Raw genomic sequence first — 16,370 nt, 5'->3', positions numbered from 1 at the left:
GAATGAGGGAATTTAGTCATGCTTCCTGCTGCAATTTGATGAAGAAGAACACCTTAATCAATTAATTGACTTTGCTTTGATACCCACAGTTACCATCTCTGCAATGGTAGGGATAACCTTTCTGCAACCCCAACTACTTACCCAGCTACTTGCCTAGCATTTTTATTTCTTCTTGGAGGGTGCACTTGGACTTGCAGACCCTTACTTGCCTTTTCTTTTCTTTGGCTTTTTCTTTTGCTTTTTCTATCTACTTCTACCCTTATCTCTTCCAAGGTCCCAGATTAAGATGTTGGGAGCCTTTTCTTCTCTACCTGAACTAGTTGTCTGCCAAGATTAAGCAGTTTGGACAGACTTCTTTCTCTATCCTATAACTCAAAATTGAAACATGGCATGATCCAGGTTAAACTGTTGGGTCATCCACCAAAATTGAAATAAGGTCATCAACATTTGAAACACTTTACACACCTCTTGTTCTCTAGGAAATATGGGATCTTTGTGATATCAAAGCAGAGCATATTTGGACTTTCCCTTGCCCATCATGAAATATGAAACCTATTGGTATAGGTATCCAACAGTGGCTCCACATGGGGATGGTTTTTCTTTTGAAAGACCAAGAACAGCAGGTCAGATTGCCTTGCTCTTTGACTACCCATACCAATCTTGAAATTTGCTGTTTTGATGTATCAAAATTGTGTGCTTCTTTCTTGGAAGACCTCTGATTCTATTTGCCTTTTGCTGGTTGATGAATCACTTGGAAAACTGCATTCTACAATCTAAACAGAAAATAATATGTACATCTGCATATATACAAGGGATCCTCAGATTCCACTCATGGGGAATAGTCAAAGTAGTGCTTCAGCATCCTGCCATTGACAGGACCTTCATCCAAGTCAGTTTCAGTCAGACTTTTAAGGAAGTAAGTGTTGTTACCTTGTACTGCTTGGACAACAAATGGTCCTCTCCATAAAGAATCAAATTTTCCATGTTTTCCTTTCTCTTCTCTTCTTGCATCCCACTTTAAGACTTTGTCTCCCACCCTGAAATCTTCTGCTTTGGTTCTTCTATCAAAGGCCTTTTTCAATTTTTCTTGTAATATCTGCACTCTGCTGAAAACTTGTTCTCTAGTTTGCTGTAGGCAAATTATCTGGTTGATCCTCCTTTGCATATCATTTGGCTCTGCTTGACTCTCTTGCAGAAGCTTCATAACCGGCACTCCTAGTGCTGAAGGGAATTTGGCTTCTAATCCATAAACTAACTCATATGGGCTGGTCCCAATTGATCTTTTTGTTGTTAGTCTATCTGCCCATAAAGCATTGACTAGTTTCTTATGCCAGTTCTTTTTGTTCTCTTCCAGCACCTTCTTTATGATGTTTATTAAACTTTTGTTTGATGATTCAGCAAGGCCGTTTCCTTGGGGATAGTATGCAGTAGAATGGCCCAGAGTAATATGAAATTTATGGCAGAAGTTCACCATCTTCTTGGATCTGAAGGCAGCAGCGTTGTCTGTTATTATCTTGTCTGGACAGCCAAATCTAGCCAGTATATTGTTTTCCAAAAACTGAATGATTACTGAATCATTTGCTTGTCTGCATGGGGCAGCTTCAATCCACTTGGTGAAGTAGTCTGTTGCTGTCAAAATCCATCTGTGTTGGCCTGAAGATGAGGGATGAATTTCCCCAATGAAATCCAAGCCCCATTGTTGGAAAGGTCTCTCTGTTGCAATGGGCCTTAAGGGAAGTGGCAGCAACTGTCTTTTGCCCTCAAACACTTGGCATTTGTGGCATGAGGTTGTGAATTTCTTAACATCAGAGAACATGGTGGGCCAATAATACCCTGCCCTTAGTATTTTATCCACAGTGGACTTCCAGTACAAGTGTCCACCACAGTGTCCTGCATGAAACTCCTGCATGATATTGTTAGTTTCATTTTCCATTAAACAGTGCAGCAATATACCTTCATGGTTTTTCCAAAGCAGATTTCCATCCATCACACAAAATCTTAATGTTTTCATTTTTAAGAACCTACACTTAGTTCTGGACAGTCCTGGGGGAGCACACAGGTTTTGTAACACATAACAGATATCAGAGTACCAAGGAGATTGTTCAAAGGCTACATTGATCTTTGGAGTCGCCAGCTCTGTTTCACTGTCCAGCTGATTGATATCTAGGGCCTGGAAATTTGATTCTGTCATTAATTTGGCCAAGCCTTGCCCTTTTATTAGCTTTGTAGGTTTTATTTCAATGTCAAATTCTAGTATGTTGGCAATCCATTTTCCTCTTCTGCCCTCTAAGTTTTCTTGGGTGAGAATGTCTTTGACAATAGGACTTGGTACATAAGCCACAACGTGGGAGTAAAGGATGTAAATCCTAAAGTCTTTGATAGCTTTGACCAAAGCATAGGCTTGTTTCTCCATAATTTGATACTTTAGAGGGGCATCTCTAAGAGCCCTGCTGAAGAAGGCAATAGGCTTCTCATTCCCTTGATCATCTTTCTGTAATAAAACAGCAGCAATAGTATGCTGGGAGGCAAAAGAGAAGATGATGAATTCTCTGTCAAACTGAGGATTGGTCAACACTGGGGTTTGGGTAAGGGCCAGTTTTATGCCTTCAAAGGCTTGCTTGGCTTCAACAGTCCATTTGACCTTTGAATCTTTCTTTAACATGTTGTTCAATAATCTGATAAGTTCTGCTAAATTTGGGATAAATCTTCTTAAAAAGTTGATTTTTCCTAAGAATCCTTGCAACTCCTTGACATTCCTTGGGTGAGGCATTTGTAGGATAGCTTGTATCCTATCTGGATCAATTCTTATGCCATCCTTTGAAATAATGTGCCCCAAGAGTTTCCCTTCTTCCAAGCCAAATAATGACTTCTTGGGATTTAAGGAAATGCCATATTTCCTGCATGTTAGGAAGATCTGTCTCAAATGTTTCAGGTGTTCTTGGTCAGATTTTGAAAAGGGTGTAAGATCATCTAAGTAAATGACCAGGAAGTCATGAATTTCTTTTGCAAAAGCAATATCCATTGCTCTCTGAAAAGTTGCCCCTGCGTTTTTCAATCCAAAGGGCATTTTTACATACTTGAAAGTTCCCCATGGGGTTGTAAATGCAGTTTTGTCTTGATCATCAGGGTGTACTAGGATTTGATTAAAGCCTGAGAATCCATCAAGCAATGACATCCTTGAAGCCCCCACCACTCTTTGGAGAATGTGATCCATTTTGGGTAAAGGATAATTATCTTTGAGTGATACTTGATTTAAATTCCTTAGGTCTACACAAAGTCTAATCTCACCAGTTTTCTTTCTTGTAGGGACTAAATTTGAAATCCACTCAGAGAACCTGATTGGTGCTATGATACCAGCTTTGAACATTTTCTGCAATTCCTTTTCGATGGAAGGAAGGAGTATAGGATTGATCCTTCTCAACTTCTGTTTGAATGGTTTTTGATTAGGCTTGAGGGGAATGGTATGCTGGATGACAGAAGTATCATAGGACTTTAGATCCTCATAACCCCATGCAAAAACATCTTGAAACTCTTTAAAGAGGTCAATGTATTTGGGTTTTTGATCAGGGGGCAAAGAAGCAGATAGCTTTATTATTTTAGGCTTGTCAATAGTACCAATGTTGCATTCTTCAACTGCTGCATCTAATGGCTGCATCTTTGGTTTCCTGGGGACGTCATTTGAATCAAAAATGTCCTCTAGTGGGGTAAGGCCTACTGGAAGGAAGTTGTCTTTGAGTTGTATGATTTCAGCTTCAACGTTGCTCACCTCTTCACAGTCAATTTGGTGAATTTGCTGAATGTTTTGATTATTGAAAATGGTTGGACTGAGTAATTGTTTTGCTGTTCTAGGTGACATTGGCTGAGCCATCTGTTGAAACGCTATTTGTGATTGACTTGCTGATTCAGTGTCAATATTTAATCCTGCAAACTCTTGTTGTAAGGTTAGAAAATTGTTTATTTGCATGTCATCCTCAAATACTTGCCATTCTTTGATATTGTTTGGAACGGAAGGTCTGTATCTGACCTCGGCTGTGAAGCAGTTATTGGGCTCTAGTGGGAATTTGAAGGTGCTGGCAAATGTTGCCAAACTGTGTGCGTGGAGATTGTGGCCCCTTGAAATTTTTGTGATAAGGAACTTAGAGAAAGTGTCCAATATTTCAATTACAGCAGACCTGTAAGACCTCAACCTTTTGCCATTGGTGACAAAACTTCCTTTCACTTGTTGAATCACTAGATCAGAATCTCCCATGATCGAAACCGTAGGAGCTTGTAATGCCTTTACCAGCTTGAGACCTAGTAACAGAGCTTCATACTCTGCCATGTTATTAGTGCATCTAAAGTTTAACCTACAAGCTCTGCCTTCTGCATGGGTTTTCTCTTTGTTATGTATCCAAACTCCAGCTCCTGCCCCTAACTTGTTAACTGAGCCATCAAATTCTAGGACCCACAGGATATCTTGCTGAAAAGGAGGTTTAAAAATCTGTTCATGGGATGGCCATGTAAGCAGGAGTTGGGGTTTCTTTTCCCGCTTGTTTTCTAGGACAGTTTCATCACTTGTTTGACAATCTTTGACAACTAGAGGAGGGATAATGTCTATTGTTGGACTGATTGATGTTTTATGGGTGCTAATTGCTTGATTAATGTTTTGTTCTTGCATGAGGGTTTCGGTCCTAATGTCATTGTTTGAGAGGCTTGCGCTGTCATTGAAGAGAATGAACGAATCTATGTCTGAATGGACAGCATATACAGGAAAGTTTTGAGGCTTTTCCTCACTGCTGACCATGTATTTCATGAGCGTTTCTCTGTAGAGTCTCTTTGGTTGCCCAAAGACAGAGATGGTGGCATATGACATATCTAATTGCAGGGAGCCTTGGAGTTTGGCTCCCCATGATCTTGATAACAGCATCCCATATTTAGGTGGGATATCAGCGACTACAACATCCATTAGAATGGTTTTGTTGGGGTATTGAACCAGGGACACACATAAATCTTTTATTAGACCTAAACACTTGACTTGGCTGGAGTCAAAGGAAAACAGGTCCTTGTATGGTCTTGTTATATCCAAATTCAATCTTTCCATGACTGCTTTTGGCATGAGGTTATGAGAAGCACCTGAGTCAAACATCGCGTTATGCAGAATTTTGTCATGAATATGCAAGCTGACATAAAAAGGTAATATCCCTGTAACTGCTGTTTTTCCATCTACCTCTGGGCCAAACAGTAATTCTGGAGTGTCATCTAACACATTTACATCATCTTTGCTATTAGTGAGTTGAAGGGATTTCTTAATCTGTTGTTTATAGATGTCATGCTTGGCTAGCTCTGAGAGGGGAATTGCTATTTTTAGCTTGCCAATCTCGGTTCCTAGGTCAAAAGGTTTATCAGCTTGGGTTTTGGAGTTATGGATAGCAGCCCTTTCTTTGCTCATTACATCTTCTTGTTGGTTTTCATCTTGACTTTGAGACCTGCCCCTTTTGCTCATGTCTGGAGGGGTAATATCTAAGTCAGGGTGAGAGGACGACGTTGCCATAGGCCGTTGTAGTGGTGACAAAAGTGTGGTGACCTCTTCAACCACTACTTCTTCTGTAGGCAAGTTTGTTTTGTCATTAGGTTCTGTGACTATGGTTCCTTTAGACTGCTGTTTATCTTTTATCTTTTCAGGCTGATTTACATTTACAGTCCTACTCCTTAGCTTGTATTGTTTGTGAACTTCATAGACAGCACTATCATATCCTTGTTTAAAATCAAAGGATTCTCCTGATTTAGTTTGGAATATTTTGATTTCATCATCCTCATGGTCCTCTTGTGTTAAGAAAACCTGGCTTTTACCATCTAGACCCATTAGATTAATCTCAGGGTCTTCATTAGGTTCAGTTGATGTTGAAGTTTCTGCATAATTTTCTTGGAAAGGGGGTCTAATGTCTTGGTCAGCACTTGTTCTACCAATGTTTTGGTTTTGGGTTCTCCTAAAATTCGGATTTCTAGGAGGGTTGTTTTGTGGTGCTTCCCATGATGACTTTCTTTCAACTGATTCCACTCTTTCACCCAATCTCTTCATGCTATTTAGTATTGCATCCAGCTTTTGATCAAAGCCCGAGGGTTCTTCTTTGAAGGCAGTCCTTTTCTCCAATTTTGCCCTGTTTCTTTTGGCAATTAGGTTAGCTTCCACTGTGACAGCAACCCTTTGAGCTTCTTCAAGGGTTGGAGGATCTCTTTCCTTCAACTGATAGGCCATATCAGGGTCAAAACCATCAGGGAATTTATACAGGGCTAAATCAGGAGGAGGCCTTAAGTTTTGTGGAATAGCATTATATACATTGTTAAACCTAGCACAATATTCCAAAACTGTCTCCTGGGGACCTCTCTTAATAGTGTCATATTCACCCAGTACGTGGAGAGGATCTTTCTTCTTCTCCCATCTCTCAGTAAAAGCTTCGTAAAGCTGATCAGGTGTTGTAATGGAGTTTGCATTGAGGGATCTGAACCAAGTTCTAACATCCCCAGTTAAACTTTGAACAAAAATTCTCATTCTGACAGTGTCATCATCTATTTCATAGGTCTCAAAGTGGTCTTGCATCTTCTTGGCATGCTGGATAGCTGTTAGAGAGCCATTCGAGTCAAAATATGAGATTTTACTTTGATAATCTTGAGGTAAGGCCGCAGCATTAGCTGGTATTTGCATAGGTGCATACCTGTTAGCCATATTTATGAGGTTTAGAGGGTTAATAGGAACAAATGGGACAGCAGGGATCAGTGGTATAACGGGGTTAATGGGATGAGTAGCTAGTGGGAGACTGGTCAAAGGAGTATGTGCAGTGGATGCAGATGTGAGAGGAGGACTTTGCGATGTTGATGGTGAACTAGGGGAACCAGGGGTGGACCGGAAAAGAACTTTGCAAGGAGTGGGAATGAGGCTGGGATGATCCGAACTTATATTTGCATCAGCAGGCTCTTCCTGCTTTTGCTGTCTCCGGATGTTTCTTTGGATGGTATTTGGATTATCAACAATGATGGGTGGTTTAGGGTCAAGATTTGCCCTAGTATGCCGAGGATTTTTCTTAGGAGCCAGCTTCCAACCTGTTTTTGGGATTTTGTAGGAAGTTTTTATATCTGCAAGGACTGGATGAAGATTTTGGAATGGCTATATATTCTCAAAGCTAAGACGAAGATTTCCCAAACAAGCTCCTCCCTAAAGCTGTTAATGTGATGCAGAAACAGTTCTAAGGCCTCTTGGCTGGTTTCAGGTTTGATGGTAACTTTGGAAAACAGATAGTAATTGAAAAATCCTAAGAAGTCCCCAGTGGAGTCGCCAATTATGTTAACACCCAGGTTGTTCCCTATGACTCCCAAGGGAATACGGCCGGGGTAACCACTAACCAATCTTTGGGTTACAGTTCCTAGCCTAACTGCAACCAGAGAGGGCTCTCTCTTTATGATTTGTCTCTGTTATGATGGTGTTTTAGGCTAGCTATTATGCTCAGGCTTTGTTTTGTGTTTGGTTGAAGGATTTCTTTCAGGTCTTATGAGGCAGTGTTTAGACAGTATAATACCATTGGGCAATGGAGTCTGGAGTTGTGAAGTGATCTGATACGCTGGTTTGGTGTTGTTCTAACTGCAGGGCCTATTGAGTATTTTAAACAGACAAACTAGATCAAATGGTGATGTACGTTGATTCAACAGAAAGCAATCAAGAATTTCCTATTGAGCTTGTGGGTGAAAGTGAGCACACTGCACAGGAGAAAAACTTTGAATTCCTGTGACAAAGGTCACTGTGATAGATGTATTCCAGAAAGTGCAGCATTTAAGAATTACACTTAACTAGATTACAGCTGAAGAAAACATTGATAAACAACGCAGATTGAACTCAGGTTACTCAGTGAATAAATCCTGAAAGCTATTCTTTTTCCTTGTTGCTTAGTATTGAAGACAGATAACATATAGGTATTTTAACAAAAACAGCTAATTAACAGAGAGAGATACAGAGACTTATTGTATGATGAAATACACAGGGATCCAGTAGTTATCAACAGCCACCAGAACGCATCCAAGACCTCAGAAATCCAAGAAATTCCATTGCTTTGCTCTATTAACTTCTGAAAAGGATTACAGCATAAGAACTTCTTCAGGAGAAATCAACAACAACCCTTGCCATCTTATGCCAAGGGGACTTTATAGAAATGCGTATACAAAATATCTCAGGCATTGAGTCATCTGAGAGAGAAAATATCTACATTGTTACGTTCAGAAAGTAGGCAAGGAGTTATTACAATCTTAAATGCAGCGTAAATGCCCTTTATGTTTGTCAGAGGATTGTTTTGACTTTTGAGTGTCACTGAGTCGGTTGCATTACTCTGTTTTAATTCTAGAGATACGCATTTACTTTTGGCTGCACAGTGCGTTCTTGGGTCTGCCAGCTGTGGTTCTCTTTTTCTGCTTTGTTGGCCGCTACATCTGCTGAGTTGGCTCAGCTTTGATTTATGCTGCATGCTGACTTTGCTGAACTGTGCTTTTTACAAAAAATTGTAATAAAACAGAGATTTGGTGAATGCCTTACTGATTACAAAATTCTGTGTATTGCATCTGTCCACCATTCCTGTGTAGGGAGCTGATGCTTGAGGATGGCCTCCATTGTCTCTTCAGCTTCTGTATATTTGAAAAAAGTTGGGGCTACATCAAACAAGTGATTAATTTCATTCATTATAAAAAGTAGATTTTCTATCTTACTATAGAAAATCTGTCCTGTAATAGGCCCTGTGTCTTCTGAAGTGCTGGCCTTCTCATTGACCTGTGCTGAGGCAAAAACATTTACTCTTTTAGCATACTGTTCATGGGTGAATAATTTCCCTCCGCTGTTCAGTAAGCTAGGGAGTCCTCTACTCTGCAACACCTGAAATTTCTCCATGAACTTATTTACCTCTGTCTGCATATCCTGGGTTCTCCTGTCCAATGTCTGCACTAGATTTCTAAGAGTAAGAACCCTCTTGATCATTTGAATGGTCTCAGTTCTATTTGTGATTCCAATGGTGGCTAACTGAGAACTTGTTTTGTGGTTAAGCACATTGATCATTCTTGTAGCAACTTCAGGCATATTTCCTAATAAGGCCCTTGATGTTCGGATTTCCTTCTGTGCCTTTGGGATGAGCTCTAGTTGCTCATGGATTGTCTCGATATATGGCCATTGGTTGTTGATGGATTTACCAATATTGGACCATATCATTGCTCTGATCTCAGATATGATTTTATCTAGCTTGAGCTCATTCTCAAGCTCCTTGATCCTGTCTTTAAGAGCTTTGATTTCCTTGGCCTTTTCTCCCACTTCTCTTTTTGTCTTATCATGCCTTTCATTTACCTTGGCCAGCTTTTCCTTAGTTTCATTCAGCTCTGTCATCTGGGCTTCCAAAATTTGTATTTCATTCTTTAGCTTCTGCATATCTAGGCTCTGATCTGTGCTGATGGGTGCTGCTGAAGTAGATGTGGCTGTTTGTTCAGCCTGCTGAGGTGGAGGCACAGTAGTAGGAATAGTCTCCTCAAGATTGATGACTTGAGGAGAGGGCTGAGATGTCTGCCCTTCTTGTGCTTGTTTTAATGATGCTTGTAGAGGTGCTTGTGTAGCTTCATATTGCCCCAATTTTTCTTGTGCCTTGACAAGCTCTTTGTAAATGGAAACTAGTAGGGCAGTAGAATCCTGCTCATACCTTTGCTTTGCTACCTCATCAGTCTGTGGATGGATAGTGGCTGGAATTTTGATCTTCTTTCTTAGTGCAGCCATGTCAGCATCTCTAAGTTTCAGGATCTCTTGTATCCCTTTGATGTCATTAGGATTGTGCCCAATTTCTACAATGATTTCCTCCAGGGATCTTATCCTGTTGTCTTTGGCCTGAGAAGAGGCCCTCTCCAGTTCTAGCTGGGAAGCTGTGGCATTCAGACTGCTTGTTAATTTGTAATTATCCAAAGTCTTGTCGGTCAATGAAGCATACACCATTTCGCCAGTTTGCTTATGTAGCTCAATTTTGTCCATAGGGTGTATGTCCTTGGCGAGGACCTCCAGGTTAGTCCTAAGATAGTCAGCAGTGGATTGTGGCTGGAGTGCCGTAGGCATAAAGTGACTCATTATCATTTTTCCTTCACTTACGTCAAAAGCAGACATAAGTCTCTGCTGATTGGAAGGAGCCATGTTTAGCAGGTGATTGTACAGTTGTACTTTGATAGGATCACTCCTCCTCTTGATGTCTATAAATTGCTGCTTGATGCTTACTTGTCCCTCCTTCTGCTGGCTGGAGGAGCTGACCTCCCCTCCCATGGTCCTGTCCTGTTCCTGCTGGAAGGAACTTGCTGAAGTTTCTCTGCTGGGTGGGCCCATGCCCAATGCCTCTCTTATTGCTATATCCTCCTCTGGAAAATCATTGAGTCTCTGCCTTTTCTCTCCCTGGTCTATAGAGGATGTCAGGGGAGTCTCTCTGTCCCTTTTCCTAAAGACAAATGTATCCTCCTTTTGAGGGGTTTGGAGGACCGAGGCATCAAAGGTAGTGTTTTGTCTTGTAGGCACCGTTCTTTCAGTGGTCTGAGGAGTCTCCACTGTTTCCTTTTGCTGGGCAGACTGCTCCTGCCTTTGTTCTTCTTGATGTTGTTGCTCTTGCTGTTCTGGTTCTTCTTGCTGCCCTGGCTGCAGTCCTTCTGCTTGCTGCTGTTGTTTTTGTTGCTGTTCCTGCTCCATCTCTTTGCCTTTGCCCTTTTCTGAGATGTTTTCACCAGTTCTTGTAGCTTGATGTTGGGCAGTTGAGGAAGACGCTGCTGCTCCAATTTGTGTGCTTGGCAGTGAGGTGACCTGGTAAAACAGTGAGCAAAGGACGTATATGCAGGTTGGACTCGTACGCTGGAGGTCTCCTGGTCGATTTAGCAGGTTGACAGCAAGCTCGGACGTGAACGCATGCAGCAGCAAGAACGGACAAATGAATGAAAAGAACGTAAAAACGTGATTTTTGGCCATAATATAAACTTTTAGCAATTTGGCGCCTTTTTGTGATGACGTCAGCATGACGTCATTGGTGGGGTCAAGGTCAGATGACGTCATGCTGACGTCATCGGGTGACGTGGCGAGACCTGACTGGCCCACGGGGGTGATGAGGTGGCGGGACAGATCAGCCAATGACTGGGGCGACAGTTGACGTGGCGGCATAGGTGGCGGTGACGTAAGGCGACGGGGAGCTGACGCGGCAAGGACGTAATGTAAGCGGAATGGGAAAACTGGAAACCGGCAGTGGTTTCATATTGCACCGCTTACGGTACGGTGGTGGTTTGCCGCAGTTGTACCTCTGACGCGCTGTGGTGAGGGCGCGTGGCAGCGGAGTGACGTACCCAAAATACGGACGTCGGGAGGTAACCTTCGGGCATCGGATGAGCTTCGACGCTATGGTGGCCGTCAGATCTGGAGGAGCCAAATCGGACGGTGATCGGATGATTGATGTGACAGGAAGATATCGTAGTTAATTTACGGACGTCGGAAAGAGTCCGACGCGATCAGGGCCGTTGGATGTGTAAGGCCTGATCCAACGGCCATCAGGAAGGTGACATGGCCAGTGTATACGGCCGCGGGCGGAGGCATGAATACATGTTTTGAACGATTTTCCAATGTATTTCAAAAATCCAATTGTATGCGCTAACCTTGGTTAGGGAGCAGAAAGTGGGTTTTTCATGATTTTTGCTATTTGAAGCGGGTGAAGGTGAGAATTAAGCCTTTTTAGGGGTTTTATGTGCAAAAGGGGTCAAAATGAAGGAATTAGCTCATGAAGGGGAAGGGGTAGTTGGCATAGGTTTATCAACATGACCAGGTGTCATTTGATCCCTGACTCGAGACTTTATTGGCTATAATACCAAAAGGGGGAATATTTATAAGATTTTGGGATTTATACACCATGGTGTTAGTAATATTAGGAAAAAGGTGTTATAAGGGATTTATATAATAGGGTTAGTGTTAGCATGGATGAGAGGGTAAGTGGAAGAGAAACCATTAAGTTTATGTGAAACAAACTTGGTTTTGAGAGTAGATCAAAATGAAAAGATTTTTAGACAAGAAATGTGGCTTTTGAAGATTATGAACCACCATGAAAGCTTAGTCTTTTTCCATGAATCTTAGCTAATGGGGGATGTTAGAAATGAAATTGGAGAGGAATGAGGGAAGTTAGTCATGCTTCCTGCTGCAATTTGATGAAGAAGAACACCTTAATCAATTAATTGACTTTGCTTTGATACCCACAGTTACCATCTCTGCAATGGTAGGGATAACCTTTCTGCAACCCCAACTACTTACCCAGCTACTTGCCTAGCATTTTTATTTCTTCTTGGAGGGTGCACTTGGACTTGCAGACCCTTACTTGCCTTTTCTTTTCTTTGGCTTTTTCTTTTGCTTTTTCTATCTACTTCTACCCTTATCTCTTCCAAGGTCCCAGATTAAGCTGTTGGGAGCCTTTTCTTCTCTACCTGAACTAGTTGTCTGCCAAGATTAAGCAGTTTGGACAGACTTCTTTCTCTATCCTATAACTCAAAATTGAAACATGGCATGATCCAGGTTAAACTGTTGGGTCATCCACCAAAATTGAAATAAGGTCATCAACATTTGAAACACTTTACACACCTCTTGTTCTCTAGGAAATATGGGATCTTTGTGATATCAAAGCAGAGCATATTTGGACTTTCCCTTGCCCATCATGAAATATGAAACCTATTGGTATAGGTATCCAACAGTGAGCTTACCTATTTTCTTGGTCTACAAGTTCAACAAAATAAAAATGGTACTTTTCTCTCACAAACCAAATATCTCAAATAGATCCTGAAAAAGTATGGCATGGAAGATTCTAAACCAGTATGTACCCCAATGGTAACATGATGCAGTCTTCGCTCAAATTATGAATCGACAGCAGTACATCAACCAACTTACAGATCCATGATTGACAGTCTACTTTATCTAACAGGTGCCCGACTGGACATCATGCATGCAGTGGGAATAGTTGGAAGATTCCAAGCAAATCCAAAGGAATCACACCTTCAGGCAGTCAAAAGGATTTTCAAATATCTTCAAGGAACACAGAACTTTGGTTGATGGTACCCCAGAGATACAGATCTTACACTTCGTGCATATACAGATGCAGATTGGGTAGGAAATGTTGATGATAGGAAAAGCACTAGTGGTGGTGCATTCTATATGGGTTCCAGGCTAGTGTCTTGGTTCAGCAAGAAACAAAGTTCAATTGCATTATCTACAACTAAAGTAGAATATGTGGTTGCTACATCTTGCTGCACACAACTACTTTGGATGATGCAAACCTTGCAAGATATTCAGATCACATGTAATCCACCCATCTCCATTCTATGTGATAATACAAGTGTCATAAATATTTCAAAGAATCCAATCATGTGCTCCAAGACGAAGCACATACCCATCAAATATCATTTCCTGCGTGAACAAGTGCTTGAACAAAAGGTCAAATTGGAGTATGTTCCCTCCAAAGAACATGTTGTTGATATATTAACTAAACCACTGCCCAGAGAGACATTTGAATATCTCAGACAATAGCTGGGAGTGGTTGCTGCATCATCCTGCTGTTAAATCCTATTTTTTCAGAGAAAGGTGGTTATACGCGAGTTTCATGAAGCTAAGTCACATACACACGCGGGTTTTTGTGGGCACAGTCACGTATATGTTGGTTTGAAGAAAAGCAGTGGGCCAAACTCAAAAAAAAGGGGTCTGCTATGGTTCTGTCAATTATCTACTCTGTTTGATAATGGTTACAATCTACTGATAACATATGGAAATATATTGGTCCTCATAAAGTTGTTGATAACTTGATGTATATCTGATTGATGATGATGCTTTGATATCTCTTACTGACATATGCAATGATTAGATTTGACAATGAACAGGTTCAGGGGGAGAACATGGTATGCTTCTAATAAAGCATTGTTGGCATTATGAATAGAAGTCTTTGGTACCTAATGAGTTCTTACTTTAAGAAGGGAACGAAGAAAGTTGATCTTGATGAGATCAAGAGGATGAGTTGATATACGCCGGCATACTTTGTCACAGGTTGATGATATTTTGGGAACTAATGATGGACATATACAGGTTGTTGGTCTGCACGCTGTTGACAGATGTTGCTGATGGTGCAGATCATATGATAGTTGCTAATGACTATCATGGTCTTGTTTCAGATATTTGGTCTCTGTTACATATATCATGTATATCATTTAATGTAAAGGTCATGAAAATACCTAATTTGTAACCCCACTATGCATGGGATGGATGATGTAATATTTCTTGTTTTTGCCATGTATAAACAATTGGTATATCCTCACTTGGTTGGGTGGATGAGTCAAATTTTGTATATCCCCACTTGGTTGGGTGGATGAGTCCAATTTGGTATATCCCCCCTTGGTTGGGAGATGGATGTATGTATGAGTCATTAGTGATAGGAAGGTCATTGGTGATGTATGTGTAGAGTCATGTTATTCTTTTAGAACATCTTTTTGTAGACCTTGCTTGTGCTCAAGGGGAGCATGGACTCGAACATGGGAGCTCAATCAGCACACTTCAACATATCAGAGAATTCAACATGTACTCAGGGGGAGCATGACCCTTTGCCCTTGATGTCAAAGGGGGAGAGTGACTTGGTGTTGCCATCAAGTCCAAAGGGGGAGATTGTTGGCATTATGATTCAGGTATTGTCCTTGATGGAAACTCACTCAGATGAAAGATCAAAGTATAGCAGGAAAACAACAAAGAATTACAGATAAGTCTTCACAGAATGAAGAAAGAGAGATATACGCAGGTTCATTATTGACCAAGCTACGTATACATGCAGGTTAACTGTATACAAGTTGCGTATACATACACACGCACTTTCATGGAAGGAAAAGCATGTATACCTTGGAAAACTAAGTTTTTGGTCCAAAGTATTTGGTCCATGGTATTTTGATCCATGGTATTAGTCCAAGGTATCTGGTCCGAGGTATTGACCCTAGGTATTTGGTCCAAGGTATTGGTCCTAAGTGGTTTTGGTCCATGGTATTGAGAAAGGCCTAAAACTATAAAAGGAGGAGAAGATCATTAGGCCAAGGTGTGCAAGTATCGAATATCTGATGAAGTGTGAGATCTAGTATGCAGGTTATTGGGTTATGGTGCATTATTGGATCTGAACCAAGGATGAACCTTAGCAGATGATGAGGGATCAGATCTAATGATGGATTAGGATATTAAGGCATAAAATGAACTATCATTAGGTGTTTTTTCTCATGTATATTCTAGATCTGAATTTTGACGCATATATTATTCTATAAATGATATGATCTGGGTATAACTAAAGTCTGGAATAGCTGCAAAATTTTGAATTTATATTTGCAGATATATACGCTAGTTGGCTTTGAGGAAAGCGTGTATACATGCAGGTTCGACACATGGAAGCAGCGTATAAATTATAAAATATGTTTTAGTTGCTTCTGTTTGCTGTTGCAATGTTCTGGGTTCTGGCTTGGGCTCTGGTTACTGTACAATTCTGGTGACAACATTCTGAATGATCAGATTGATGGGTTATCACAGTGATTGATTGATTCGGTTGTAAAGGAGATTGGTTGATGCAGACATATTTGATGATTGAATGATGTTGTTGATGGATCCAGTCTGAAAATTTATGAAACATGGTCCTTGGAAGAAAAGAGAATGTCATAGCCTTTTGTAGGTCGGCGCCTATATACTAGCAAACATATCGGATAGTACAAGAGCGAGGGGGTTGTAGCTCCTTTCCAGGAGAAGCTGGAGAACGAGAGAAGGTTGTAACCTTCTGCAGGTAGAAGCCTGCGTACTGGTATAACTCTACACCAGTACAAAAATTGTAAATAGATTTTCTTATTATTAAAAGAAGACAGAGATGACAGTAGCAGGTGGTTTTCACCCACATTGGGTTTCCACCTTATGTCTTGGTGTTCATGTGTGTTGCTTATGTGTGATCTTTATTATTCTTTTACTACACTGTCTAATACCTGATATACTAGTTAAATTTCAATGCATGATAAATTGGGTAAATCAAAAGATCTCTGCATATATGTTGGTTGCCTTAAGTATAGTTGCGTATACACTCTAGTTCACTTAACTGAAGTAGCATATACAAATCTGTGTTGAAAACTAAATTATTAATATGATAATACTGATTCACCCCCCGTCTCAGTATTATTTCCAACATTCAGAACAAGATCCGAAAGTGCACTTGACGAAATTGTTCTAGATCCTGAGTTTATTGCAGACCTTGAAGTCCAAAAGGCCAACAAGTCAATTGATGAATACATTTTGAACTCTCCACAATCATCCCTTAGTACTGTCAAGA

Source organism: Pinus tabuliformis, chromosome 8 (genome assembly GCF_031772625.1).
Source record: "Pinus tabuliformis cultivar Carrire ecotype Pingquan chromosome 8, CPIR1, whole genome shotgun sequence".
Classification (NCBI taxonomy): Eukaryota; Viridiplantae; Streptophyta; class Pinopsida; order Pinales; family Pinaceae; genus Pinus; species Pinus tabuliformis.
This window is presented reverse-complemented; position numbering follows the sequence as displayed.